At 41.5% G+C, this 22136-nt stretch overlaps 1 protein-coding gene across 1 annotated transcript in view; it reads right to left on the bottom strand.

The window, feature by feature from the left end:
• The window catches only part of ddx10 (DEAD (Asp-Glu-Ala-Asp) box polypeptide 10), a 306011-nt gene that overhangs the window by 95546 nt on the left and 188329 nt on the right, over nt 1-22136 (bottom strand). The gene's annotated exons all lie outside the window — the stretch shown is intronic.

Here is a 22136-nt window from a genome sequence, read left to right on the forward strand (position 1 = left end):
TATTGCCCATCCCTAATTGCCCTTGAGAAGGTGGTGGTGAGCCGCCTTCTTGAACCGCTGCAGTCCGTGTGGTGACCGTTTTCCCACAGTGCTGTTTGGAAAGGAGTTCCAGGATTTTGACCCAGCGGCGATGAAGGAACGGTGATATATTTCCGAGTCGGGGTGGTGTGTGACTTGGAGGGGAACGTGCAGGTGGTGTTGTTCCCATGTGCCTGCTGCCCTTGTCCTTTTAGGTGGTAGAGGTCGCGGGTTTGGGAGGTGCAGTTGAAGAAGCCTTGGGGAGTTGCTGCAGTGCATCCTATGGATGGTACACACTGCAGCCACTGTGCGCTGGTGGTGAAGGGAGTGAATGTTTAGGGTGGTGGATGGGGTGCCAATCAAGCGGGCTGCTTTATCTTAGATGGTGGCGAGCTTCTTGAGTGTTGTTGGAGCTGCACTCATCCAAGCAAGTGGAGAGTATTCCATCACACTCCTGACTTGTGCCTTGTAGATGGTGGAAAGGCTTTGGGGAACTCACCGCAGAATACCCAGCCTCTGACCTGCTCTCGTAGCCACAGTATTTATATGGCTGGTCCAGTTAAGTTTCTGGTCAATGGTGACCCCCAGGATGTTGATGGGGGATTGGGCGATGATAATGCCAGTGAATGTCAAGGGGAGGTGGTTAGGCTCTCTCTTGTTGGAGATGGTCATTGCCTGGCACTTATCTGGCACAAATGTTACTTGCCACTTATGAGCCCAAGCCTGGATGTTGTCCAGGTCTTATTGCATGCGGGCCCGGACTGCTTCATTATTTGAGGGGTTGCGAATGGAATTGAACACATTGCAATCATCAGCTAACATCCCCATTTCTGACCTTATGATGGAGGGAAGGTCATTGATGAAGCAGCTGAAGATGGTTGGGCCTAGGACACTGCCCTGAGGAACTCCTGCAGCAATGTCCTGGGGCTGAGATGATTGGCCTCCAACAACCACTACCATCTTCCTTTGTGTTAGGTATGACTCCAGCCACTGGAGAGTTTTCCCCCTGATTCCCATTGACTTCAATTTTACTAGGGCTCCTTGGTGCCACACTCAGTCAAATGCTGCCTTGATGTCAAGGGCAGTCACTCTCACCTCACCTCTGGAATTCAGCTCTTTTGTCAATGTTTGGACCAAGGCTGTAATGAGGTCTGGAGCCGAGTGGACCTGGCGGAACCCAAACTGAGCATCTCAATGGCCCCATTCTGGTAAACTGTTCCATGTTCTGAATCCAACCACCACCCCCCCACCCCCATCGGTGTGGGAGTCTAATGATGGTCTTCAGTCTGTGCTTCCCACTTGCCAACCAGTGGAAACATCTTTGCATCATTTATCCTCTCGAAACCATACAAAATCTTGAAAACCTCTCTCAGATCTCTCAACTTCTGTTCCCTGAAAATTGACCATTTGTGCAACCTTTCTTCATAATCATAACTCTCCTGGTAATTATTAACTCAGTTTATCTTTGCTATACCATTTGCATGGCTGTAATATCCTTCCTATAAAGGGGTGGCCAATATTTCATGCAAAATTCCAACTGTGACCTAACCAATGTACTGTACAAATTCATAGCTTCCTTGCTTTTATATTCAATGCCCCATGCATAAAACCAGAGCCCCTTTTGCCTTTTATGGCCTTTTCTAGGTGTACGCCCACTTTTAAAGATCAAGTATTTGCATCTCTAGATTTCTCTATTCCTCCATTCAGTTAAAAGGTACTTTGCTGTAACATTTAGAATGTACTTCCTCACACCATTCTGTTCTCCAAACATACTACTTCACATTTCTCTGCATTGAACTGCACCTGTCATTTATCTGCCCACTCTGCTAACCCATCTGTGTCCTCCTGCATTCTCTCTCAAAGTAGGCTATGCCCTATAATTTGATAACAAGCAACGAATTTCATATTATTGCTCATGTGCCTGTGCCCAAATCCTTTATTTAAACAGAAAGTGAAGAAGTCCCAGCACAAATCCAAAGGCACACCATGATTCAGATCCTGCCAATCTGAAAAACATACATGTACCGGTTCTTTGCTTTCTGCCCCCAAGCCATCTCTATCCATGTGGTTATGTTCCCTTTAATGCCACGTGCCGTTATTTTGTGCAGAAGCAATAATAATCCAATAGTTTTACACCGTGTTTCCTTTAACTTGGACTTTGACTTTCCATCTACATAGTTGTGTAACTTTTTGGGTTTCTCCTGTTGTCCTCTTTGTTTCTATGGATCAGTGGGCAAGAGGCATATTTTTACAGTATGGAGGGGTATGCCTCCACCACAGAACTTAATTGAAAATGTTCCAAAACCCATTACAAATTATGATAAGTAGAGTAGTACTGAAGACCGTAAATCATAGACATTGTCTGTGACTTAAATATTGTTCTTCTAGGCTACCTACCTATTATATTACAATCAAAAGGAAAATACTTCTGCTGATATGTTGTGGGAAAGCGTTTGTGTTCCCAGCTGAAAATGAAAATTCTCTACTGTAAGGGTTATTCACCCATAGTTGTGTGTTCAATTTCTTAAAGTTACTATAATATTTTCTATAGCACCAACGGGTCCTGCTCTCCTCTGCCAAAACTGCTGGAATGCAGAGATAAGCCCTGACTTCTCTTCTCCATTACAAACTGTCTTCTTAAACCCCTCTCCCACCAACAAGTGTGAGGAGCTCATGGACTACTCTGTCACTAAGATTGAGACCATCTGTTCAGCTGCCTCTGCCGCTTCCCTCCTTTCCCCGAGCCCACCAAGCCAAACTTCTCCTACGGTTCCCCCCGCCCTAGCCATGAACTTGCATCTTTCTCTAGTTTCTCTCTTATCTCCCATCATGCCCTCACTAAGCTCATCTTAACCCTGAGACCCACCTCCTGCTCCCTCGACCTTACTCCCACTAAACTGCTGACCACCCAATTTCCCTTCCTGGCCCCCGTGTTAACTGGTATTGTTAACAGTTCCCTCTCCTCAGGTACTGTCCCCCTCCCCGTCAAATCTGTTGTCATCACCCACCTCCTCAAAAATCCCACCCTTGACCCCTATGTCCTTGCAAACTACCACTCCATCTCGAACCTCCCTTTCCTTTCCTCTCCTTTCCTCTCCAAACTCCTTGAATGTGTTGTCACCTTCCAAATCCGTGCCCATCTTTCCTGCAACTCCATGTTTGAATCCCTCCAAACAGGTTTCAACCCCCGCCACAGTACCGAAATGGCCCGTATCAAAGTCACAAATGACATCCTATGTGATCGTGACTGTGGTAAACTATCCCTCCTCATCGTTCTCTACCTGTCTGTAGCCTTTGACACGGTTGACCACACCATCCTCCTTCAACGCCTCTCCTCCGTCATCCAGCTGAGTGGGACTGTGCTCGCCTGGTTCCATTCTTATCTATTCAGTTGTAGCCAGAGAATCACCTGCAATGGCTTCTGTTCCCGCTCCCACACAGTTACCTCAGGAGTCCTGCAAGGATCTATCCTTGGCCCCTTCCTATTTCTCATCTATATGCTGCCCCTCAGTAACATCGTCTGAAAACACAACGTCAGGTTCCACATGTACGTTGACAACACCTAGCTCTAGCTCACCACCACCTCCCTCGATGACTCCACTGTCCCTGATTTGTCACACTGCTTGTCCGACATCCAGTACTGTATAAGCAAAAACATCCTCCAACTAAATATCGGGATGACTGAAGCCATTGTCTTCGGTCCCCACCACAATTTACATTCCCTGGCCAACGATTCCATCCCTCTCCCTGGCCACTGTTTGAGGTTGAACCAGACCGTTCGCAACCTTGGCGTCCTATTTGACCCCGAGATGAGCTTCCGACCACATATCCGCTCCATCACTGGCGGCAGTGCCTTCAGCTGCCTAGGCCCTAAGCACTAGAATTCTTTCCCTAAACCTCTCCACCTCTTTCTCCTCCTTTAAGACGCTCCTTAAAACCTACCTATCATTTTGCATAAACATATTTACTAGAAAATGCTGGAGAAGCTCAGCAAATCAGGCAGCATCTGTGGAGAAAGAAGCAGGTTCAGGTCGAAGATCTTTCGTCAGACAAAAGGTCTTCGACCTGAAATGTTAACTTTGTTTCTTTCTCCACTGATGTAGCCTGACTTGCTGAGCATCTCCAGCATTTTCTCTTTTTATTTCAGATTTCCAGTATCTGCAGTATTTTGCTTTTGGTATCGTTTCCTCGAATGGTTCCAGCGATGAAGGACTTCAGTTACACGGATAGACTGGAGAAGCTGGGGTTGTTCTCCTTAGAGCAAAGGTTGAGAGGAGATTTGATAGAGGTGTTCAAAATCATGAGGGGTCCAGACAGAGTAGATACTGTTCCCATTGGCAGAACGGTCAAGAACCAGAGGACACAGATTTGAGGTGATTGGCAAAAGAATCAAAGGCGACATGAGGAAAAACTTTTTTTACGCAGTGAGTGATTATGATCTGGAATGCACTGCCTGAAGGGGTGGTGGAGACAGATTCAAATCGTGGCTTTCAAAAGGGAACTGGATAAATACTAGAAGGGAAAAAATTTGCAGGGCTATGTGGAAAGGGCGGGAGAGTGAGACTAGCTGGATTGCTCTTAAAGAGAGCCTGCACGGGCGTGAAGAGCCGAATGGCCTTCTGTGTTTTAACCATTCTATCTCTTTGACCAAGCTTTTGGTCACCTGTCTTAATATCTCCTTATGTGGCTCGGTGTCAAATTTTGTTTGATAATCGCTCCTGTGAAGCACCCTGGAACATTTTACTACGTTAACTGTGCTATATAAATGCAAGCTGTTGTTATATTAAATTTAAACTGTACAGCTAGAAAATTCATAAAACAATTAAATCAAAATAGGCATCCAGGGTTATTTTTCTTTAAAAAAGAAACTTGTATCATTTTCACACAACACAGAACATTTACTAAAGCTGCCAGAAATACCCATGATTAATATTTAAACACTACAGTTTAAAGCAATTTTACGAAGATTCCCTAGTGCATTGATAAATTTTTAATAAAAAAAGGGATATTGCAGAGCCCAAAAAGTATATTATGTCATCTCTGTTCAGTAACAAACAATGCTCAGCTCAGCAGAAGCCTCTTAATGGGCACATCCAGTGGTGAGCAAAAAAAAAGTATCTTTTAGCCAATTGTCCCTCTGAAGCAGTTGCCATATAATACACAGTAATGATTCAGTACCTGAGCAAAGTGTTCTTTTTGAAGAAATACTCCAGAATAAGGTCTTACAATGACCTTTTCCTCTATTATGCATGGATAATATCATCCCCACACACACTCCAAAATTCAAAGCTAAAAGAAGTTTTTGACATTCATTGTAGGGCTGTGACCTGCCCTTCTAATTAGGACCACTACCGTTGTCACATTCAAAGTGAAGTGTATAAACATGAACATTTCGTGCTGAGCCTGAGGTCCTAGCCTAATCCCCCTCCCCCACACTGCTTCATTGTTATTCTTAATAAGCCATGGGTCTCCAAATAAGCCTACAAAAGAACGAACTTGCATTTATGCAGCATTTTTTATGGCCTCGGGACGTCCCAAAGTGCTCCACAGGCAATGAAGGATTTTTGAAGTTTAGTCATTGTTGTAATGTGGGTAAACACAGCAGCCAACTTGCACACACCAAGGTCCCACAAACAAAGAGATGAATAACCGGATAATCTGTTTAAGTGATGTTGGTTGGGACACCGTAAGAACTCCCCTGTTCTTGTTCAGATAGTGCCACTGGATGTTTTACGTCCACTTGAGAGGGCAGACGGGGCCTTAGTTTAATGTCTGATCCGAAGGACAGCACCTCTGACACTGAGGGGGTGCCGCACTAAGATTCAATTTATAAACAGGTCCAGAGGCATTGGCTGCTGAGGCCTACTCAATTCCATTATTAAAATTATTTTGTCCATAAGCAACACACAGGAGATTAACTGTTAATTGTAAAAAAAAATCCTGGTTATAGTCTTAGGGTTCACTGGATTGGCATAACTTGCTAATGACTTTCATGGCTCATAACATCCGAACCATTCAAAGAGAATACAATCTCAATCACTCCAAGCTATCCATTATTCTTGATAAAATAATCAATCATTATTGGAATCTTGTCAACTGAATTAATGATTACTGAAATAGTTGAATATAGAATCTGGAAGTCTGGCCTATTCCCTATAGGATCTCAATTTATTTCTGCAGATTGTCACATGACTCTGTTGCCTCCAAGCTACTGACTTTAACCTACCACTGCTAAGCACAGTGTGAGTGGGAGCAAGACAGAGGCACAGCTCACAAAAATCTTATGTTTTAAGACCAAACAAAATCTCAGAGGCCATAGTGTAATATGATCGAATCCAACAAACAATTTCCTTGGACATTAACAACTGAGAACATAATCATATAAAAGTCACCTTTAGGAATACAAAACTCCCCATGAGAAAGTTATTGGACAGAAATTGCTCGGAGTGGCGAACCAACAGTGCTCAGCGCTCCATAGTTTTATACAAACCCACTAACTGAACTACGGGCACTTCCTCAAATAGAAAGCAGAGAAGAGCCCGGCGTCAGTTCAAATGAAGATAGGACCTGGGAGAAGGGAGAGGAGCACACTCTCTCCTCGACCAATCAGATTGCAGCATTTTTGACAAGCTGCAAAACCGTCTCTGCAGGCTTCCAACATGAAAACCAAGTGAAAGGTACAACATTAAAATCATTGTAAAAAGAGTTATATACAGTGAAAAAAGAGGATAAGAAATAATTGAATTAAGTAAGAGAGACAGAAGGGAAAATGACCAAAAACTATGAAAAGTTAAATTTATTTTAAAAGTTAATTTTTAGTTGTTGGGCAGTCATTAAGATTTACCGTGCTATTAAATCTTAGTTTTGACCCGGTATTTTTAAAGCGTACCTGTGGCGATATGAGTTACTTTCCAGCTGGGCAGATGAGCAAGTTGATGCTTTTTCAATGATTTCACTGATTGCAGCCAGCAATATACCTTTAATTCGAAGCGGTCATATCGCCGGCGAACCAGTAGGAGCAAGTTCCGGATTTATTCGTTCCTCTGCGCATGTGCGAATGCCGGAACTTGCTCCTCCATTTTGCTGGTGAGCTCACCATTATTTTGAAAGCAATTTCTGCCCCCCGATATTATTCTTGATTACTAACAGTGAGAAAGATTTTAGTGAATTTTGAATATTTCAAACAGATGTGAGCTGAGTTACTACATTCATTTCACTTCACAAACAATTACAGTTAGAATCATAGAAAATTTACAGCACAGAAGGAGGCCATTCGGTCCATCGTGTCCGCACCAGCTGAGAAACGAGCCACTCGGCCGAATCACACTTTCCCACATTTGGACTGTAGCCCTGAAGGTCACGGCTCTTCAGGTGCACATCCAGGTACTTTTTAAATGAGTTGAGGGTTTCTGCCTCTATCACTCTCTCAGGCATTGAGTTCCAGACCTCCACCATCCTCTGGGTGAAAACAATTTTCCTCATTTCCGTTCTAATCCTTCTACCAATCACTTTAAATCCATGCCCCTGATTATTGACCCCTCCACTAAGGAAGATAGGTCCTTCCTATCCACTCTATCTAGGTCCCTCATAATTTTGTACACCTCAATCAAATCACCCCTCAGCCTCCTCTGTTCCAAGGAAAACAACCCCAGCCTATCCAATCTGTCATCATAGCTAAAATTCTCCAGTCCTGGCAACATCCTTGTAAATCTCCTCTGCACCCTCTCTAGTGCAATTACATCCTTCCTGTAATGTGGTGTCCAGAACTGTGCACAGTACTCAAGCTGTGGCCTAACTAGTGTTTTATACAGTTCCAGCATAACATCCCTGCTTTTATATTCTATGCCTCGGCTAATAAAGGAAAGCATTCCATATGCTTTCTTAACCACCTTATCTACCTGTCCTGCAACCTCAGGGATCTGTGGACATGCACTCCAAGATCCCTCACTTACTCTACACCTCTCAGTATCCTCCCCATTTATTGTGTATTCCTTTGCCTTGTTTGCTCTCCCCAAATGTATTACCTCACAATTCTCCGGATTGAACTCCATTTGCCACTTTTCTGCCCATCTGATCAGTCCATTGATATCTTCCTGCTGTCTACAGCTTTCCTCCTCACTATAAACCACACGGCCTATCTTTGTGTCATCCGCAAATTTCTTAATCATGCCACCTACGTTTACGTCCAAATCGTTAATATATACCACAAAAAGCAAAGGACCAAGTACCGAGCCCTGCAGCACCCCACTGGAAACAGCCCTCCACTAGCAAAAATACCTGTCGACCATTACCCTTTGCTTCCTGCCACTGAGCCAATTTTGGATCCAATTTGCCATATGCCCTTGAATTCCATGGGCCTTTACTTTTTTTGACCAATCTGCCATGTGGGACCTTGTCAAAAGCCTTGCTAAAATCCCTGTAAACTACATCAATTGCGCTCATCGATTCTCCTTGTCACCTCCTCGAAAATTTCAATCAAGTTAGTGAAACACGACCTCCCCTTAACAAATCCGTGCTGACTGTCCTTGATTAGTCTGTGCCTTTCTAAGTGACAGTTTATCCTGTCCCTCAGAATTGATTCCAATAATTTGCCCACCATCGAGGTTAGGCTGACTGGCCTGTGATTACTCAGTCTATCCTTCGCTCCCTTTTAAACAAGGGTACAACGTTAGCAATCCTCCAGCAGTACGCCTGTATCCAGTGAAGTTTGGAAAATGATTGTTAAAGCCTCCGCTATCTCCTCCCTGGCTTCTTTTAACAGCCTGGGATACATTTCATCCGGCCCTGGTGATTTATCTACTTTCAAAGATGCTAATCCCCTTAATACTTCTTCTCTCACTATGTTTATCCCATCCAATATTTCACACTACTCCTCCTCAACTTCAATCCCTGCATCATCCCTCTCCTTTGTGAAGATGCAAAGTATTCATTAAGAACCATACCCACATCTTCTGCCTGCACACAGTTTACCTTTTTGGTCTCTAATAGGCCCTACTCTTTCCTTAGTTATCCTCTTGCTCTTAATGTATTTATGAAACATCTTTGGGTTTTCTTTGATTTTACCTGCTAACATTTTTTCATGCCCTCTCTTTGCTTTCCTAATTTCCTTTTTAACTTCATCCCTGCACTTTGTATACTCCTCTAAGCTTTCCGTAGTATTGAGTTCCTGGTGCCTAACTACATAATCAGGGTAAGATAAGGCAGAAAAAGAAAGCCTATGATAAAGTACTCTTATTTAACTGAGTACAAAGACACAGACTGGGAAGACAGCACTGCATATGCTGAATGACTTGCCTAATTCAGATCAGATCAATGTCTTGACAGAAGAATGATTTTGTTAAAACAGAAAAATTGACAGACACAATGAAGCCTGCTTATTAGAAATTCCAAAATGGTTAATTGTTATTTATAGCAAAAAAGGAGGCTAAAATCATAATTCACTTATATAGAGTAATAGAACAATTCTATTACTATCCCCATTGCAAATAAATCAAAGTGGTTCACACACTCAACGTGTTTTTATTATTAGGTGACATTATAACAAGAGATAATCGGAACTTGCATATGTATAGCAGTGAAAGTGTAAATAGGCAGCTTGATGTACAGAATATGGAATGAGAAGCTCAGCTCAGGGTCTAAGCAGGACACCAGAGTTGTACACCATTGGGTTCAGCCCAAGCAGGCAGCCAAACAGGATGACTTTGGTCTTGCCAAGTTTAAGCTGTAAAATGTTTGGACTCGTCCAGGATGTGAATTGAAAATTGAACAGCACAGTGGTAGTGAGAGGTATTGTAAGAGTACAAATAGAAGCTGACGTCATGCCTATGAATGATGTCACTGAGAAGAGGCATGTAAGGAATCGTGGGACACTCTACAGGTAACCATGTGGGAGGAGAAGCCATTGCAGGGGACGTGACCCATGGGAGTGGAACAAAGGGAGGATGGTCCTGCAGAAGCAGACCAGAATAGAAATGCTGTAGGAACATAAGGAGGCCATTTAGCCCCTCAAGCCTGTTCCACCTTTCAATGAGATCATGGCTGATCTGTGACCTAATCCATGTACCCACCGTAGCCCCATTTCCCTTAATACCTTGACAAAAATCTATCAATCTCAGATTTAAAATTAACAATTGAGCTAGCATCAACTGCCACTTGTGGAAGAGAGTTCCAAACTTCTAGCACCCTTTGCATGTAGAAGTGTTTTCTAACTTCACTCCTGAAAGTCCTGGCTCTAATTTTTAGGCCACGTCCCCTACTCCTAGACCCCAGCCAGCAGAAATAATTTCTCTCTATCGATTAATATCTTGAAAGCTTCGATCAAATCACCTTTTAATCTTCTAAATTCCAGGGAATACAACCCTAGTTTGTGCAGTCGGTCCTTGTAATTTAACCCTTGGAGTCCAGGTATCATTCTAGTAAATCTACACTGCACTCCCTCCAAGGCCAATATATCCTTCCTAAGATGCAGTGCCCAGAACTGAACACAGTATTCCAGGTGTAGTCTAACCAGGGCTTTGTATAGCTGTAGCATAACTTCTACCCCCTTGTATTCTGGGGCTCTAGACATAAAGACCAGCATTCCATTAGCCTTTTGATTATTTTCTGTACATGTTCATGACATTTTAATGATCTGTGTACATGGACCCCTAGGTCTCTTTGGACCTCCACTGTTTTAAGCTTTCACCATTTAGAAAGTACTCTGATCTATCCGTTTAGGTCCAAAGTGGATGACCTCACACTTGCCTACAGTGAAATCCATTTGCCACAGTTTTGCCCATTCACTTAATCTATTACTATCTCTCTGTAATTTTATACTACCTTCTATACTGCTTACAATGCTGTCTATCCGTGCCGTCAGCAAACATGGATGCATCAAATGCTACTGAGAGTCCAGAGAAAACAAGTTAGAACACCATATATGCAGTCACAAAGGATGTCATTGGTAACTTTGACCAGGGCAGCCTCGGTGCAGGTGAAAACCAGGAGTGATGAGAGAGGTGAGTGCAAAGCTCAGTGGCAACAACACATTTGACGACCTTAGAAAAGAAAAAGAGGATAGAGGTTAACAAAAGAATTGCTCGAGTTGAAAGACCTGGTAAAGTGGTACAGGGATACTAACAGACAAGGCACTGATTTTGATTTTCCACGACACACACTGGGAATTTCCTCGATACTTCTCCCGCTCTTCCACCATAACTTCGGAGAAAACCCCATCTACCCATGTAAATTTCCAGAGACTGTAGATGCTTCAGCAACCCTGGCTGAGCAAATGATGGTTAACTCTGTGTCTAAACTTGTACACACAACAGACAGATCTCTAAGGAACAACTGTTTGGAGAAAATTCCATAGGCAGGAGAAGTGAGTGCGAAGTTTTGCTGCTAGCATTCAGTGATAACTTTATGGATTTAAACATAATGGTGAATGCACCAGCTTGTATTCCTGGCATAAACATGGAGGACCAACATACTCCTGTCACCTGAAGACATCAAATTCGGGGAGGGGGGGGGGGGGGGCGGGTATAGCAAATTGTGGCAAGCATTGTGAAAGACTACAGGTGGATATAGCTAGGCAGATGCATTTCAATGTTGAAAAATGTTAAGTAATACATATTGGATATAAGAATAGGGAAATATACCTTAAACGGGATAGAAAACAAAGTTACTTTCATAGAACTATACATAGTTTGAAAATGATGACAAATCTGTTATGTCTATAACCCATAGACTAGCAATTCATGGGAACATAGGAACAGGAATAGTTGGGTAAAAATACTGAATTATTACCACTGAAGAAAATGAAGGCACGTGGCATTAAAGGGAATATAGCCACATGGATAGAACATAGGAACAAGGAGTAGGCCATTCAGACCCTCGAGTCTGCTCTGCCATTCAATGAGATCGTGGCTGATCCGTACCTCAACTCCATATCCCTTAATACCCTTACCTAACAAAAATCTATCAACCTCAGTTCTCAAAATTTTTAATTGACCTAGCCAACAGCTTTTTTTTGTGTGGGGGGGGGGGGTTGAGATTTCCACTACCCTTTGTGTGAAGTGCTTCCTGAACGACCTAGCTCTAATTTTAAGGTTCCCCCCTTGTTCTGGACCTTTTCCCCACCAGAGAAAATAGTTTATCTCTATCTACCCTTTTAAATTGTTTAATCATCTTAAACACCTCAATTAGATTACCTCTTAACCTTCTATACTCGAGGGAATACAAGCCTGGTCTATACAACGTGTCCTCATAGTTTAACCCCTTTAGCCCCAGTATAACTCTGGTGAATCTGCACAGCACCCACTCCAAGGCCAATATATCTTTCCTGCGGTGCAGTGCCCAGAACTGATTATGGTTATTATGGTCTTCAGTCAATATTGCTACAATTTATAAATACATTACTTTGTACTTACGATGGCATTTATGTACTCATGATAAAAATTTACCCTCATCAGGACAAAAAACAGAAATGGTCTTTTAAAAGCAGCTTTTAATAAAGCTTACTATAATAAATATTGTTATGTCTGGGTGAATCAATTTATTTGTCTTCATTTTTACTTCAGAAAAAGCTCAAGCCCCTCCTGCTTAAATCCCTTACTTCAATCTATATTCTAGACTCAGACCATCTATGCTTCAGTGAGTTTTTAATAAAAGAATCTTCACCTCCTCTCGTTCAGGTTTTTGTGATCCAGTTTATCACAGGTTATTGTGAACTGTAATGATTTTCTGACCTAGCTATTGAGCATTGCTTGTACAGCCAACTGCAGTGAGAGCTGGGAGATAGGTCATAGCCTTGCTTAGTGTAGACTCTGGTAATGTCGACTTGACAGCATTTCCGACCAGTCACATCATCAAATACTAGTGAACAAATTCAGTGAGACAGGAAAGATCTGATCTTTGGTGCAGAGTGGCAGGTTTGATCCAGAAGTTATAAATTAAGCTCTGACAGATATACATCAACAGTTATGTTTCCTGAAAGCCATCCTAAAAATACAACAGAACATGACAACTCATTTAAACTAAACTTTTAACTTCTTACACCCTTTGCAAAAACTGATGCGCATTTCAGTATAGAGTAACAATCAACTACAGTATTTATATTACAACCCTCCGATAACTCTGTGTTCCTCCAATTCTGGCCTTTTGTGCATCCCCGACTTCCTTAACCCCACCAATGGCAGCCATGCCTTCAGTTAAGCCCTAAGCTATGAAATTCCCGCTCTAAACTTCTCGCTCTCTCTTCCTTTAAGACGCTCCTTAAAACCTCCCTCGTTGACCAACCTGCCCTAATGTCTCCTTCTTTGGATCGGTGTCAATTTTTGTCTGATGATGCTCCTATGAAGCGCCGTGGGACATTTTACTACGTTAAAGGCACAATATAAATGCAAGTTGTAGTTTTCTAACAGAGTTGGCCTTAGATTAACGCATATCTAATTTAGTTTTGAACCAGGTACAGAATTTCAGTCCATCAAACCATGTTGCAATCACTCGAAGTTTTTAGTATTCCTGACCCAAGCACTAAGAGAGTTTAATGTTCAGCACACAAGATAGAACCAATACACTGCCAAACTTGACCGCTGGAGAACAGCATATTTTAAGAAGTCTGCACAATGTTCTGACAGGGAGTTTTGTCATTAGTTTGTTTTTAGAAATCACATGATTTGAAAGATGGTTACCTTTAATATCTTGTTTATATCTTTGGGATTGCTGATTCCATTTATCAGGAAAATTGGCAGTTAGAATTACTCTGTGAAAGAGCCAATTAAAGAGGCAGATACCATTAAAAAGGTGATTTTTCATCTATTTACATGCACACCATGCAAAAATAAATCACATTAAAACACACCATTGCACCACTCATTAAGAATATTACAGCGACAGGAATGGCGAACTACTGGCCCTCTCCCTAATCAGGCAATGAAAGGTTGGTTGTATGCTTGTTCATGAAATCAGTACCCCTTTAACATATGCACTGAAATAACAAGACTGCTGAAGCACTTTGGGTTAACGGCTATTTCTACTGATGTTAATTCAGCTCCCTCACATGGCCAGGCTCAGTAATTTCTTCGAATCCATTCTTCTGATGACATAAATTTAAGTCAGCTGAAATGGATGGCAAAAAGACAACAAATATAAAAGCCACAATGCTTGGATTGAATTACTAAATGATTAAGTAAGCTGAGTTACAAGATTTTTAAATTGCCTATTTTTATCTGCAGTTTATCAATACTGTCACTACTTCACCGTAATTTTGGCACCAGTGTTGCATGAAGATTTTCACTTGCGTCTATAGCAAAAGTATTTGAAAAATGCCACTTAGTCCAAAAGAGAGAAAATAGAATATGAGTATGAAAGTAAACTAGCAATAAATATAAAAACAGATTGTAAGAGCTTCTAAAATAATGTAAAAAGGAAGACAGTAGCAAAAGTAAACATTGGTCCCTTGGAGGCTGAGACAGGAGAAATTATAATGGGGAATCAGGAAATGGCAGATGCATTAAACAAATATTTTGTATCTGTCTTCACAGTAGAAGACACAAAAAGCATACCAAAAATAGTGGGGAACCAAGGGGTAAACGAGAGTGAGGAACTTAAAACAACTAATATCACTAGAGAAAAAGTACTGGACAAACTAATGGGACTAAAAGCTGACAAATCCCCTGGACCTGATGGCCTACATCCTAGGGTTCTAAAAGAGGTGGCTGCAGAGATAGTGATGCATTGGTTATGATCTTCCAAAATTCTCTAGATTCTGGGATGGTCCCAGTATTCTGGAAGGTAGCAAATGTTACCCTGCTATTCAAGAAGGGAGGGAGAGAGAAAACAGGGAACTACAGGCCAGTTCGTCTGACACAAGTCATCGGGAAAATGTCGGAACCCATTATTAAGCAAGTGGTAACAGGGAACTTAGAAAATCATAGTATGATTAGACAGAGTCAACATGGTTTTATGAAAAGGAAATCATGTTTGACAAATTTATTAGAGTTTTTTGAGGATGTAACTAGCAGGGTAGATAAAGGGGAACCAGTGGATGTAGTATATTTGGATTTTCAAAAAGGCATTCAATAAGGTGCCACATAAAAGTTTGTTACACAAGGTAAGGACTCATGGGGTTGGGGGTAATATATTAGCATGGATAGAGGATCGGTTAAAGGACAAAAAACAGAGTAGGGATAAACAAATCATTCTCAGGTCAGTAGGCTGTAACTAGTGGAGTGCCGCAAGGATTGGCGCTTGGGCCTCAGCTATTTTACAATCTATGTTAATGACTTAGATGAAGGGACCAAGTGTAATGTATCCAAGTTTGTTGACGATACAAACCTAGGTGGGAAAGTAAGCTGTGTGGAGGACACAAAGAATCTGCAAAGGGATATAAGACAGATTAAATGAGTGGGCAAGAAGGCGGCAGATGAAGTATTGTGTGGGGAAATGTGAGGTTATTCACTTTGGTAGGAAGAAAGAAAAACAGAATATTTTTTAAATGGTGAGAAACTATTAAATGTTGGTGTTCAGAGAGACTTGGGTGTCCCCTTCCAGAAACACAAAAAGTTAGTATGCAGGTACAGCAGGAAATTAGGAAAGCAAATGGCATGTTATACTCCAACCTCCTTGCAATAAAGGCTAAGAGTACGGAAGTCTTACTACAGTTGCACAGGGCTTTAGTGAGACCTCTTCTGGAATACTGTTTACAGTTTTGGTCTCCTTATCCAAGGAAGGATAAACTTGCCACTAGATTAATTCCTGGGATGAGAGGGTTGTCCTACGAAGAGAGGTTGATTAGAATGGGCCTATACTCTCTGGAGTTTAGAAGAATGAAAGGTGATCTCATTGAAACATATATGATTATGAGGGGGCTTGACAGGGTAGATGCTGAGAGATTGTTTCCCCTGGCTAGAGTCTAGAACTAGGGGGCATAGTCGCAGGATAAGGGGTCGGCCATTCAAGACTGAGATGAGGAGGAATTTCTTCACGCAGAGGGTTGTGAATCTTTGGAATTCTCTACCCCAGAGGGCTGTGGATGCTGAGTCATTGAAAATATTCAAGGCTGAGATGGATAGAATTTTGGACTCTAGGGGAATCAAGGGATATGGGGATCCGGCAGGAAAGTGGAGTTGAGGTCGAAGATCAGCCATGATCTGATTGAATGGCGGAGCAGGCTCGAGGGGCCTACTCCTGCTCCTATTTCTTAATTTCTCTTGAACATAAGAACATATCCTCAAATGTTGGCCGATGATGCTTTGAACCCACCTGACTATAACTGCACCTGATATGAAGCTTGCTTTTTTTTAAAAAAAAAAGTTTGGTAATCCTTGAGGTTGCCTTTCTATTACCTATTGATTAGAAAGATTACTATCCCATCAGTTCTTCCATATCAGTAGAAAACCCAAGCAATACCGAAGACCAATTAAACTTCATTGTGTATGCAATTTGGAGGATGCAAGCATGGAGCTCTGCCAATCTGCTGTACAAACATAAGTAAGACAGCATGACTATGCACTCTTTATTCACATCCCTGCAGTACTGTTATCAGTATCTCACTCGCAAACAGCAGGAATAATTCCCGATCCAAGCATAACATTAGTTCTGCCTTTTTCAGAACTCCACTTTACATTGTGAAAACATATAAAAATAAAATTTAAATTCACTCTGCAGACTCTGCATGTTCAGTATAGAGACTGGGTTAATGGGAGAGTTGCCCAATTTTCCAGAACTATATCCACTACCTTTGGCAAAAATCACAAGCTGCAGTGGTTTCCCCAATTTCATATTCCCATCTTTTCCAGAAAAGATTTCCATTTATATAGTGTCTTTATCATGCTTAAATATCTCATTTATATTGGATTTATAGCAAAACATTCCAAGGTTTTTGGGGAGGTGGAGTCAAAGAGATAGGTTTTAAGGAAATTTTTGAGATATATCAAGGTGAAAGGGTTTAGGGAGAATGGAGGCAAGATGGCTAATGATTCTACTTCTAATAGAGCGGAGAGATGGAGGATTCCACTGTAAACCAGAGTTAGAAGAGCAGAGGGCGCTGGCAGGGATGCAAGGCTGGAAGAGATTGCAAAGTTGGAGGTGGGGCAAGGCCATGCTGGGATTTGAGATAAGGATTTCAAAATCAATGTGCTGAAGGGCAGGCAGCCAATGGAGGTCAACATGAATGAAGTGATAGGTGAGTGGGATAGGATACGGGTAGTGGAATTCTCGATGAGTTGCAGTTTATGTAGCATGGAACTTGGGAGTTAGCAAGGACACTTGTAAAGTGTAACCCAGAGTGACAGACATGCGGACATGGGTGAGGGCTTCAATGACAGTGGTGGTGGGATAGAAGTGGAGATGGGTGCTGTTTCAGAGGTAGAAGCAGACAGTCGATGATGATGTGAGGTTCTGAATGGCTAACGGGGTGGGGGGGGGGGGGGGGAAGAAGAGGAAGAGTGTGAACAGGCTAAGTGGAGAATGAGTGCCCGAATAACGTGGACAGGCAGCAATGCCCAACTATAGCAGGAACAGAAAGAGGAATTCAGCGTGGTTTTAACAGCGACAGACAAGAATCAGCACCAACAAATAGTTGTCCAACAAATCTTCATTTTTTAAGCAGAATGTCTGCCCGAGGAACTAACAGTATTGGATGCTAAATTTGCTTGCAGGAGGTAGGCCGCCCATACTTAGAATATAGGACCCTGTGCTGCAGTCCTGCTGGAGGAGATCACAATCTGGATTGAATACTGCTTTCATCATTAAGAATGATTCACAGATAGCTAGCACATCAAGGTTACCAAAAGCTGCAATATCAGCAAGAGATGACAAGCTGGCTCAAAACCATGATGTTTGTGCAACATAATACAACATTTATGATTCATTTAAATGAACAGCTGCCAACAGCAAACAGATATGATTAACCTTTTCCGAAACTAAATCCCAACTGATCAACACAAGGGGTTTAACATTAAAACTTATGAGGTTGGAGTCTGAGACGTGGGCAAGGGTTCTAAAGGTATTTGAATTCACTTTGCTATCCATCCCACTATTACCACTCCTACTTCTTAAAGAGGTTTCTCACAGCTAACCAGATTGCTGTGCCTGGAGCTGCTTGGTTCCACATCACCTTTCAAGAAAGCGACAAGTTGACATAGAAACATAGAAAATAGGAGGAGGAGTAGGCCATTCGGCCCTTCGAGCCTGCTCCGCCATTCAATATGATTATGGCTGATCCTCTATCTCAATACCATATTCCCGCACTCCCCCCATACCCCTTGACGCCTTTTGTGTCTAGAAATCTATCTAGTTCCTTCTTAAATATATTCAGTGATTTGGCCTCCACAGCCTTCTGTTGTAGAGAATTCCACAGGTTCACTACCCTCCAAGTGAAGAAATTTCTCCTCATCTCAGTCCTAAATGTCCTACCCCGTATCCTGAGACTGTGACTCCTCGTTCTGGACCTCCCAGCCAGGGGAAACATCCTCCCTGCATCCAATTTGTCTAGCCCTGTCAGAATTTTATGTTTCAATGAGATCCCCTCTCATTCTTCCAAACTCAAGTGAATGCAGGCCAAGTCGACCCAATCTCTCCTCATACGACAGTCCTGCCATCCCAGGAATTAGTCTGGTGAACCTTCGCTGCACTCCCTCTATGGCAAGTATATCCTTTCTTAGGTACGGAGACCAAAACTGCACACAATACTCCAGGTGTGGTCTCACCAAGGCCTTGTATAACATAGGCAAAATGCTCAATTAAGTTCACACAGGCAAAACTTTCCTTCCTTTTAGGCCACAAATCAATGAATATGGTTCCAGGATGACCTTCTGTAGGTGATCAATGGGATTACTCCAGATGCAATGCAACTTGCCGCCGTTCCTGCACAAAAAAGTATTTGGCACCATTTTCCCCAGTTGATGCTTAGGAAATCTTTAATTTCCAAAATGTTATGTTTGATATCTCAAACAAAAATATGTTTCACTATACAAAACGACTGGTACATTCTGTGGTGATTTACTGACTATTGTAGATCTTAGTTCCAGCTACCAGCCTCTCACCAATAATTTAAATAAATACTCCAAAACAATTCACCCAAGGGTAGAAAAATTTAATTGCATCTTAATTAAGAGGTCATACGGTTGTACTGAACAGATTTTACAATTATATATAAAAGCACAAAGAAAATGGAGTATTTGCACGTTTCGGACCATATTTTTGTGAATATATTTAAGCAATGTTAACTGATAGTGTGAAAACTGCAAGATCTTAATCAGGTTCTTTTTGGCGGTGGTGGGGAGGGGGGGGTGGGGGAGTGAAGGGAAGAGATTTACTCCCAATACTTGTGTGGGAGCTCAATGGTTTAATTGCCATTTTTTAAAAATATACATTATAAACTTACAAGATGAATTTAAAATAGCTATATGTTTGTATGAATATGCTGATGAAATTATTGCATAGTAATTTATTATGCACACATCATTTATAAAAACTGCTTTTTGGCATCAAATGTCCTGATAGAACTCTTAGAGGCCAAAAAAGGAGAAAACAATTTGGGAAAAAAAAACTTCAAAATGAAACAAAACAATTTTTGTGCTTTATTTTGAGTTTAAATAAAGTTCACGCTTTCTCAAACAATATGAAAGTTACACAATACACAAACGGAAGGTTGAATTTATTTTATGCATCCAAAATGGGTGCACCCTTAATTTTTCAGTTTTGAACGGTCTGCACTCGCAAAGTTACCTAGTCTCTTCTCTCCATTGATACTGCCTGATGTGTTTCCAGTATTTTGCATCCTTGATTCATTTTCCAGCATCTGCAGTTTTTTTGCATCCTTAATTGATTTCTTAAACTACACAATCACATTCCCCCCCATTACAGTATTAAAGTAATGCAATATGCAAAGTTTAATACTCATTCTGCAATATGTAAAGAGCTTTAATTCTCATTCTTGCTCTTATACAGAAATCTATTTTGTTAAATATCCTCTCTCTCACCATACAACTGCACAATTCATTAAGTGCACACAGTAAGATTTAATTCAATACTTACTCTATATGCTACTGAGACTCTTCACTTTTATTAAGGCACAGCAAAATCTATACTAATTTGTTACTCACATTGATGACTGTGCACATGAAAATATATTTGCCTTTCTTAAAAAAAAATCCACGGATTTTATCGTCATACAAGTTTTGTTTTTAACTAATACAGTTAGCAAAGCATGCCAAGAGCAAAACTAACAGCAAGTATCATTAGCTTACTTGAGAATCTCTGATCTTTCCTGGGACTATGAAAACACAATGGACAGTGAACTATGAAATAATGATACACAGAATGAAAAATGACATATACTATTAAATCAAAACTCAAACAGTTCAGTTGAAAGCTCTCTGAAGTACTACCCTGTACAGGATGATTAATTTACCACATTCTGTAAAAGTTGACATGGATGCACATCTCAATATTAATCTACAAACCAGTACATATTATGATTCAAATGGCTGACTGGTATCAAAGCAGGCATTTCCAAAACTGTTGTCTTCTATCTTTATTGGTTTATCTACATTTGTAAACAGGCCACACATCAAATATGCATCAATTATCATCCCTGGGTGTGTTCTGTCCTACCAGCAGGATAAGGTCATCAGAGGTTGGGACAATGGGTTATACAGTCAACATTGAGTCGTGTGGCTTTAGGTCAAACCAGGCTAAGAATACCTCCTGCTGATTAGCACCGACCATGCCTCCTCAACTGTTGAATCAGTACTCCTCCATGTGGAACATCAATTGGAAGAAGCTCTGAGGGAACTAAGGGCACAGAATGTTCTCTGGGCGGGCGACTTCAATGTCCACCACCAAGAGTGGTTTGGTAGTACCACCACTGACTGAGCTGGCCAAGTCCTGAATGGCACGGCTGGGCTGGCACATGTGCTGAAGGAACCAACACGAGGAAGTAACTTACTTGACCTCGTTCTCACCAACCTACCTGTCGCAGATTCATCTATCCACTTACCTGGATGGGTGCAGCAACAACACTCAAGAAGCTCAATACCATCCAAGACAGAAGTTCACTTAAGCGGCACCCCTACCACTGAACTCAAGATTCACTCCCTCCTTCACCGAGCACTGTGGCTGCAGTATGTACTATCTACAGGGTGAAATGCAGCAACTCACCAAGGTTACTTCCCTCTCCTACAACCTCTTCCACTGAGAAGGACAAGAGTAGCAATATAGTGGAAATACCATCACCTCCAAGTCACAAATCACACTGATTTGGATATACATTACCAGTGGGCTGTGCCCCCAACACCTACTGGCTCAGAAACATTTAAAAGTTGGATCATCCCAAGCATTTTGTAGGAGGAAATGGGAAAGGGAACTGGCTGGTACCCTTTCCCAACCTTGCAACGTTTCTGTACACAAACATCTCATAACATGCTCAGCAAAAGTGGATAAAACTTCTTTAAAAAAGCAAACACTCTTCACGCCTACATATACGTAGCATTTCTTATTCTGTTCTTTGCCATTAACTCCTGTGTGGTGCATTTACAATCCTCACTAACAGTAATCTATACATATCAGAACTATTTAATTTCAACTGGACTCTTCACCAAGCCTCATATCTAAGATTTCAAGGCCACCGTAGGCTGAAAATTATAAAGCAGATAAAATAAAACAAGATTTGTATTCAACACGTAAGGGATCTGCCATGATAACTCAGAAAAGACAAATACTATTACATTACTTCTAAGCAGTGATTGTCACGTTAAAATGTTACTGGTATACTGTTTGCTAGATGTATATTGCATCAAGTTAATACAGGTAGCTGGTGCTCTTATGATTGAAGTTACTATAGGAAACCTATAGTTCATTACTTGAAATACCTGAAAGCCAAAACTGTGAATTGGTTTGGAGACACTATTTACAAAATAATACAGTTTTACAGCTGCATTTTTTAAAAAAAAGCAATTGCTCAACAGACCCATTGCACACATTTAGATGCAAGTAATAAGGCAGTTTTGACAATTCGGTTTCAAATCAGTTCCAGTTTGGGTTGTGGTACCATGAAATATATAACTGGAAAATTAGTGTAGAGGTCAAGTCTGTAGATCAGGAGTATCTTTACCAGTTTAGCAGTACACTTGTAG

The sequence above is a fragment of the Heptranchias perlo genome, chromosome 6 (assembly GCF_035084215.1).
Source record: "Heptranchias perlo isolate sHepPer1 chromosome 6, sHepPer1.hap1, whole genome shotgun sequence".
Taxonomy (NCBI): domain Eukaryota; kingdom Metazoa; phylum Chordata; class Chondrichthyes; order Hexanchiformes; family Hexanchidae; genus Heptranchias; species Heptranchias perlo.